Genomic DNA, 9,640 nt, shown 5'->3' with positions numbered 1-9,640 from the left:
AATGGGGCAAGTCCATTTTTTTTGTTACTGCAAGATATTTAAAGGTTTGCATTTTAATAAATTCAAAAATATTGGTAAGTATTAATAGATATATTTTTTTGTATTTTGTAGTACCAGATAATGTAAGTTTATAATCCAATAGTGTTTAAAATGCTGAGTAAAAGAAATAAGAGTTTTATTGTAACTAAATGGACTTGCCTCATTTTCAAAATTAATGAATTATTGTAAACATTCATTTAATTGGGAAATATTTCAGTTGCATCGGCCTTTTTTTTAATAATAAAAAAATACTATTCAAAAATTTATAATTATTTATTCATTTGATAAAAAGTGAAAGAAAACAAAGAATATTCTTGCAGAAAATATAGCAGAACATAAAAGCAATTCAGTTTTATTAAGAATTTCAATGAAATTATACATTTTCAGTTTATACGTAGGTATAATTAAATTGAATTTTATTCAGGATTTAACATTTTAAAATGTTCATGATGAACAGGAGGTATATATGATAATAAATCCATCATGTCCTTGCATTTTTCAAATGCAATAGATCTCCTTTTTTCATACATGAAAGATAATTTTATATTTCTGAAATTACTTGGTCTTCCTCGTTGTGGTGGCAAATCGACAATTTAAAATTCAGCATCTCGTTCTATTGAAGTTTTGTAGAACATTTTGTAGGGTGCATCCCTTGTAAATTTGATCGAGCATATAGTTAAACAATTCACAATTTCTCCATCAGTATTTTTCTTTCTTTTTAAAGGCGCTTTCGTCAGAGGTTGGGTTGAAAATAAATATCCACGTTTCGTTTCATGAACTAAAAATATATTATGTTTTCGACAATTTCGTATTGCTTTATAGTAATCCTGGGAAATATATAAAGAACTGGTTTTCCGGACTGCCATTTCTACCACTCCAAAATCACGATCGTTCGATAAAATTGAATGTCCTGACAACAAAAATTTGTGATCAATGATATCTATTTCATTGCCACTGGCTGTTGTTGTTGGAATCGGTGTTGGATGTAAACATATTGTTATCGAAATACAAAATTAAGATATACTTTTTATTATTTTTGAAATATTGAACAACCACCGATTTTCATTATCAAAAATAGATAAATAAAAACATCCTAGATTTCAGACATGATGTCAAACGACCACATTTGCATCCCTATACAGCAACCGGAGCTAAATTTTGCCTTAATGTATTCGGTCAAAAATAATTTCAATCTAAGATGGACTTGTATCACTTTCAAAATAAACAGATTTTCAATGCTGTTAAAAACTAAAACTTCCATCTCCAAAATAATAGAATCTGAATTTTTTTTTACTTTAAATTGCTTATGCATAAAAAGATTATAACTACTACCATTATCTCCATTTTTTTCCAAGAGTGGTCTTGCCTCACTTTCAAAATAAACGGCTCATATTTACTGTTTTCTTATGTCGCAATTGCATATAAAGTCCGTAATTGGTAATAAAACTTATTTAGAGCATTTTCGTGTTCTATCAGAGTTTTTACGCCATTTTGCGAATTAGGCGTGGAGTGGTTTATCCTCTCATAATCGGAATTTTTTTTATTCAAAATCCATTCAAAATAAAATTAATAAATTGTTTCCAACTGCAAAAAAATCAAATATAACATAAAAAAAATAAAGCCTGGTCAAGAGAGTATTAAAATTGAATAAGCAAATAATTATTTAACGAATGATGTTGATGCACCTGAAATTAGTTCAGACAATTGGCAATTAGATTACTATTGTCTCTTGTCAAATGATTTCATTATTCAAATATTTAATCAACAGAACAGAGCAATGCTACTGAACTAACAAGAATAAATTATATTTACAATTTGAATTTATTATCATTTTCATATCAAAAAATAACAAATTATACCTAAGAGAAAACCAAATGCAATTAATATTGCCTGCGGACAACAAGTCGCCATAGACGGTAAGCAATAAAATAAAACAGTCTACATATCCTTAAATGATGATTTTAAACTAGTAAAAAATTCTTATCAATTTCTTGAACACCGATTTAAATAATTTTGTGTAAATTGTCCTTTTATTAATGCTTTATACGTGAAACATTTTGTAACGATTATCATTCCGTCCCCGTTACATAAAATTCCTATCAAATAAATTTCCTCTTTCAATTCGTCTGAAAATTACTTTCAAAAATAGGAAAAATAAGCTATTTGAAACTGAAAATAAATTCAAAACATCTCATTGAAACAATAATTCTGAAGTCTCTCACTTTTAAATTTCTATAGTAAAAGAGCACTGACCCTAATTTATAAAAGCGGATAACACTATTTTGCATCATATTGAAAGAAAAAAAAGAGCAGTTTCCTCAATATGAGCATTTGGAGGTTCGCCAAATGTATACAAGACTCAAAATTTTTCATTAGAATGTATACTATAGATTTTTATTGGACTGGAGAATTCCATTGGAATCCTTAATTATTCCTAACTAATTAAAATAAAAGCAAGCAGTTATTTAGAATAATTTAAGAACATTCGAACCTCTAGTCTCAAACATTGTGGCCTGATAACATTTTGCGTCCGATTCCTCTTTTTCATATTACTTTTTAAAAATTTATTCTTTATTAAGACAATGATAATATGGTAACAAAATTCTATCAAAACCGTCTAAACAACGCAGAGGAGTATAGATAGAATTGGTAAAGTAAAGAAAAGTATTGTTCTAAAATATAAACGGAAATATTTTTTTTAATATGGTTAGAAAATTCTATTAAAACCGTCTAAACAACGCAAGGTGTATAGATAGAATTGGTAAAGTAATGAAAAGTATTGTTCTAAAATATAAACGAAAAAATTTTTTTAATATGGTTAGAAAATTCTATTAAAACCGTCTAAACAACGCAAGGTGTATAGATAGAATTGGTAAAACAATGAAAAGAATTTTTCTAAAATATAAACGAAAATATTTTTTTTAATATGGTTAGAAAATTCTATTAAAACCGTCTAAACAACGCAAGGTGTATAGATAGAATTGGTAAAACAATGAAAAGTATTGTTCTAAAATATAAACGAAAATATTTTTTTAATATGGTTAGAAAATTCTATTAAAACCGTCTAAACAACGCAAGGTGTATAGATAGAATTGGTAAAACAATGAAAGGAATTATTCTAAAATATAAACGTAAATATTTTTTTAATATGGTTAGAAAATTCTATTAAAACCGTCTAAACAACGCAAGGTGTATAGATAGAATTGGTAAAACAATGAAAAGTATTGTTCTAAAATATAAACGAAAATATTTTTTTAATATGGTTAGAAAATTCTATTAAAACCGTCTAAACAACGCAAGGTGTATAGATAGAATTGGTAAAACAATGAAAGGAATTATTCTAAAATATAAACGTAAATATTTTTTTAATATGGTTAGAAAATTCTATTAAAACCGTCTAAACAACGCAAGGTGTATAGATAGAATTAGTAAAGCGATGAAAAGTATTGTTCTAAAATATAAACGAAAATATTTTTTAATATGGTTACAAAATTCTATCAAAACCGTCTAAACAACGCAAGGTGTATAGATAGAATTGGTAAAGCAATGAAAAGATTTTTCTAAAATATAAACGAAAATATTTTTTTAATTTATTAAAATTTAAGAAAATGTGAATAAAAATAAATTTTGTGTAACTGAAAAGCCATTTTTTGATTTTAAAATTGAATAAAAATAAATTTTGTGTAACTGAAAAGCCATTTTTTAATTTTGAAATTGAATAAAAATGTGTATTCTAACCTCTAGTCTAAAATATAGTTGTCTAATAATATTTTCGATTCTTTTCTAGATTATTTTTCAAATTTATTCTTAGATATGGCAACAATAATGTGCTCAGAAAATTCTGTTTAACACCGTCTAGACGACGTAAGATGCATAGACGCAGTTAGTAAAACAATAAAAAGTATTGCTCTAAAATATGTACGAAAATATTTTTTAAAAATTAAACTTTAAAATAATAATAAAAATTGATTTGATAAAAGTCACTTTTTTTAACTCTAAAATTGTGCAATAATATGCTCCAAAGGTATTTAGAAAGGATGTGACATTTCCACTCATTTTTAATAAAAAATATTATTTAAATTTTGAAAAATTCCTCCTTGATGAGCACCAGTTATCAAAGAAATAAAAATATATTGACTTTTATAACTTTTGATCAAATTATCTGCCTTATAGGGCTTATGAATATGTTTTTTTTGTTCTCTGTACATCTCATAATATATATTACCGAAGTATTCAACCTATAAATACTATCAAATTAACGATTGTGGAGTCGAATGAAACTTTAAGAAAAAAATGGAACGAAAATGGATTTGATATAACTGAAAAGCCATTTTTTTTAACTTTAAAATTGTGTAAAAATGTACTTTGTGCGATAAATATGCTCCAAAGGTATTTAGGAAAAGTTATAGAATTTCAATTAATTTTTAATAAAGATTGTTATTTAAATTTTGAAGAATTCCTCTGTAGTGAGCACCTTTTATCTAAGAAATAACAATCCGACGAATTTTATGCCATCTACCTTGTAGAACTTATGAATGAATTTTTTGGCACTTCATACGTTTCATAATACAATTGACCGAGGTACCCAACCTATAAATATTATCATGTTAACGATTCTAGGCACCAAATTCTTGTAGAATCCAAAATTTGAATTGTACTTGGAGTCTTAAGGGACATTGCAACTGCTTCCAGAAGAGCTTTCCTTTTGGTGTGGCCTTCTACTGTTAATGTTACTAACAAACTTTATAAATTGCGCACTGATTTTAGTTAGCTAACATTTAACCGTTTAGGAAATACATGCTAAAGACCACCATTGCGGGAATTAGCGACCCTTGAATGATGTTTATGTCCGCTCTTTCTTTCTTTTACTACAGGAAAAGAGTTGTTTTCATTTCAGTTCGTTGCTAGCCTCAAAAAAGGGGGAAATGAGTGTCATGGTTTCCAGAAAAGCATCCCTTTTGAATTAACTATGACCATGCGAGATATTCCTCGATGTTATTGGATATATATTGCTGGTCTTAAATGAAGGGCAGATAGTATTTTCAAAGTTGAAATAGTTTACATGAAGGAGTTGTTTTAAAATGATTAGATTTTAAGAGAAAAATCGTACTCAAATGTGCAAAAGAATTGCTTTTTGTCGGAAACAGTTTAGAACTTCATTTGTGTGGGGGGAAAAAGAACAGAAATAAAATTCTATGTTTAAAAACTTTTAACTAGATTTGGACTAGAATTGTTTTAGTAATATAAAGATGTAAGAAAAAGTGATGTATAAAAATGTTTGCTTTAGTTTAATACTCGTATAAAAAACTCTGCGCCATATATATGCTTTCAATCAGATGAGATTCTCAAAAGAAAAATACAGAATATATGACATTGCTAACTGCAGCCATAAAATTTCTTTATTGTAAAAATTTTTTGTCAAGTATCGATCAGTTCACTGTAAAAGTTGTTAACGATGAAGACAACTGAAACGTGGTCGCCGCCCTGGTCTAGGGGTAGCGAGTCTTCTCTGTGATCTAGACGTTCCGTGTTCGAGTCCTGGTTTGGGCATAGTTGTTTTCTCTGTGATATGCGTGAATGAGCCCCACCCCCCTATAAAAAGGGGTTGTTTGTGTGTGTGCTATCTTCATTTGAGCTGGAAGTCAGACTTCTGCCCTCGGGTGCCCATGGGTCTTTACCCTCAGAAGCTATTGCGCAAAAATTGGCTTAAAATGACAAAAAAAAAAAAAAAAAAAGAACGTGAAGTGAGAATTGCCATAAATAAATAGTTCTTCAACTGGAAGTCTTCAGTGCAAAAGAAATCCTAAAAAGGGCTTGTTATGTGCTCATAACAAAACTGTCTTGTCATAAAAAGGTTTATCATTTCATAATTGATATCTGCTTTATACAATATAGGTAAAGAAAGAATAGATGCTTTTCGAGTTTAGTTATATTAACACCCCGTTGTAAAGCAACACTATGGCTATTTTGGGACCGACCTCATAATTTTGAGCCGCAGTCAGATGACGAGGTCAACACCTGAGCTGGCACCCCCTTCTCCACACCACATCAGTGGGAGGACGTTTGGCCCTGACAGATTTAACGTGCAACGGGTTCCCTTACACTACAATTCTTCGGTGGAATCGGGTCTCAAACCTGAAGCCCTAAGGTTCACGAACCGAGACCTTACCACCAGACCATCGCGTCCCAAATACTTTTCAAGTAAAGCTTTAGTGATTACTGTATCATTATCCACAATGAAATATGACCAGGAAAATTTATTTCTTTCCCAGCTCGAGAGAGCTACTTCTACTTGTTCTTTTGTTGTTGTTGTTAATTTTTTTTCGTTTTTTTTTCTTTGTATAAAATAAAATATACCCCTGTTCTTATTTTTTAAAAAACCGCAGTGTTTTTTGAAGCTCTGATGATTTAAGCAGGGGAATCAATCATAGTTCTAAAAAAATATAACTCTCCTGCTAATAAAAAAAGAAAGTGTGTGTGTGTGTGTGTGTGTGTGTGTGTGTGTGTGTGTGTGTGTGTGTGTGTGTGTGTGTGTGTGTGTGTGTGTGTGTGTGTGTGTGTGTGTGTGTGTGTATAAAAGGGAGGGAGAGAGAGAATGTAATTTAATTTTGAAGAGTGGAAATGAGCAGGCATTTCTTAGTGATTTTTGAAATTTTTAATAGGTAAATAAAGTTTTTTAAATAAGTACGTGTTTGAGTTAGTAAATTTTGAAATTTTAGGTAACTTGTTAGTAAGCATTGAATTTTAAGCAAATTTTAAGTTAAATAAAGTTAATTTAGGAAATGTTGAGGATTTTCCTAGAGAATTTTTAAAGTATTATAGCACAAAAATACTAATTGCACCACTTTAATATTTTAAAATAAAATCACTTCAGTGATATACATTTGAGTAGATTATGATTGTCTTCCTTAATTTTAACAATATTTTAAAAATACTTTTAAGCATAACTTGCAATAATTTCCATTATTGTGATGATATCAAATCTTTTCCGCTATCCATCCTTCAAAAGCGAATATTTAATTGAGCGTATTTCTACCATTGCTAAAAAAACGAAAAATAAATATTCTTATCATATTTTTATATTTTGCTAGCAATAATGAAATAGAATTTTACTTTCTTATTTTATTTCAATAATTTTTTCATTCCATATTTAGAAGAAAATAAAGATATAAGAAAATATAAATTTGGGAAATCGCTTGATATTTTATTTAAATTTTTTATCAGCCTCTTTCAGTCTAGTAAACTTTCTGTACGTAATAACTACATTACACAAAATAAATTCCTCCGGGATTATTGCATATTTTATTTGAAAAATAGGAAGATGAAGCTACATATCCGAATAAATTAGCGTACAATTAACTTTTAGAGGTCGTGTACATTTACCCTTCCCGTGCTATTCGGCCGTTCTGCAATTTTATATCAGATTTAACAATGCAATAAACAAAAGAAATGCAACATTGTTAAGATTTCGATTTCAAAATAATGTGTTTGGAGAGCCATGAATATAATGTTACAAATCTGTAATTTTGCTACCCAGAACGAATATTGTCAACGTGGGAAAAACCGTTATAATATCTGTCCTGTGCATGCTGAGCGGGTGCCCCGTCAATGACCTGAGAGCTTGGTGACCATTTGGCGACTTGGCGACGAATTTGGCTAGTTTGGCGACAAAATGGATCAGACTGGAAAGTTCGAGAAGTTTCACAATCCATCCAATAGGAACCAAGATATATTCAGATTGGTCTGGAAGATTCTAGCCCCGCCTCCCCGAACTATAAAAGGCAGGCACTCTGAAGCTGCAGGGAAGTGGTGTGTGAGAGTAGTCGGAGTCGCCGACAAGTAAAAATTTGGAGGATTAGACAGCAAGCAAGCTGCTTAACTAGCGATTAAATTCTCTGCATTATTACGATTGACTGGCAATATTTGTAGAAAAAATTTTGTAACAATAATAATTAAGAGATATAATTGGAATTAAACGCATCCAATCCATACGAGCAATTTGAGAGAAAATATACTAATACAAAATATTCACTTGTGACTTTGATTTGAAGTAAAGTATATTAACAAAAAAAGACTTAACCTCTTAATAATAATTAATATTATTTTAACTTTTCAAAGTAAATAGCAAGAAAAACAAATAAGTGTCAAGCTAATAAAAACCTTTAACTTTAACCTTTAAAATTAATCTGAATGCATTTGATTAACTAATAAAAATAAATTTGATTCATTTCGAATAAAGATTTCTTGGATATTATTTCAAGTAAGAATATTATATAGATTTGAATAGAGAAAAGGAACTGCAGAAAAATAGTTCGAATTCAAGTTGTATGAAATTAATTTTAATATCGTCTGTTTACTTGACAAATTTTATTAATTCTAAAAAGAAGATAAATGTAGTCACTTAAAAAAGATGGAAAATATTAGAATGAAATAATTAAACGAATTCTTCTTTCATAGTCTCGATTATTTCATTACGTAGACAGGAAAAAGTTTTAATGTGGATACTTAAAAAACTAATTATTTTCACTTTGAAATTGTCTGATTAATATTTAAAAGAACTCATGTGACGATATAATTGTTTTCGGAAATGTCGACTTATTTATTAGCAGACAGATATATAAAAAAGTGCTTTAAATATTTATAAGACAATAATAATAATAAAGCCGATAGACATACAGTAATTTTTTGTCTAACGCTTATTGAATTTGTAATATCAGAATTTTTTGCATAAATATTTTTATTCGTCATCAGGTGACATCGTATTCTGGTAAAATAGAATCTTTTTTATTTATATATTTGTTAACAATGGCAGGAAAAAGAAAAATTTGATTTCGTGTTTTCCATTCAATTGACAGATCGAAATATATAAAGAATGTAAACAGTTGAATTTGGAATGCGTAAAAAATTTGAGAATTTTTATATATTCTAGAAGATTTTTTGGGGAAAAAAATCAACAAAGATGTAATAGTTTATTTCTAACAAAATATTATGCTGTCTGCATTAAATTAAATTCGTTTTATAATTTCGATGGAGAATCTTTGCAAATTCATTTTCATTTTCTCGTAAAAAAATATATGAGGAAAAAAAGATTATATTCGTCAAAAGGTTTGACCTCTAAACTTTGATTAATCTAAATATTCTACCCTCGCCGAATTCAAATATAGTTTTGGAATTATATTTCATCTCTATGTAAACACGATAAAAAAAAACTTTTAACTAGACGAATGAAATTTGGTATGTGCTCTTGAAACCAAATTTATAAATTTCTGTCATATTCTGGACGAAATTCATTCACAGGAAATTCACATATCTGTCTGCCCTAAAGTAAATGAAGACGATTACTTCAAAACGTGAAAAGTTAGATGAATGAAATTTGGTACACATTTTTAAGATTGAAAATATAGATCCGTGTCAAATTTTAAACCAAATCCGAAAGTATATTAACAGTTTCTCTGTTTGAACTTTTCCATGCAACGACGTAGATGTGTGAAATTTGGTATGTGATCTCAATAGTTAAATGGTAGTTCTGAGTCAAATTTTCGTTTCAATCAGTCGGGAACAAGGTGTTCGAATTGCATACTCGATTTCCTCCATTATATAC

This window comes from Argiope bruennichi, chromosome 10 (genome assembly GCF_947563725.1).
Source record: "Argiope bruennichi chromosome 10, qqArgBrue1.1, whole genome shotgun sequence".
Classification (NCBI taxonomy): domain Eukaryota; kingdom Metazoa; phylum Arthropoda; class Arachnida; order Araneae; family Araneidae; genus Argiope; species Argiope bruennichi.
This window is presented reverse-complemented; position numbering follows the sequence as displayed.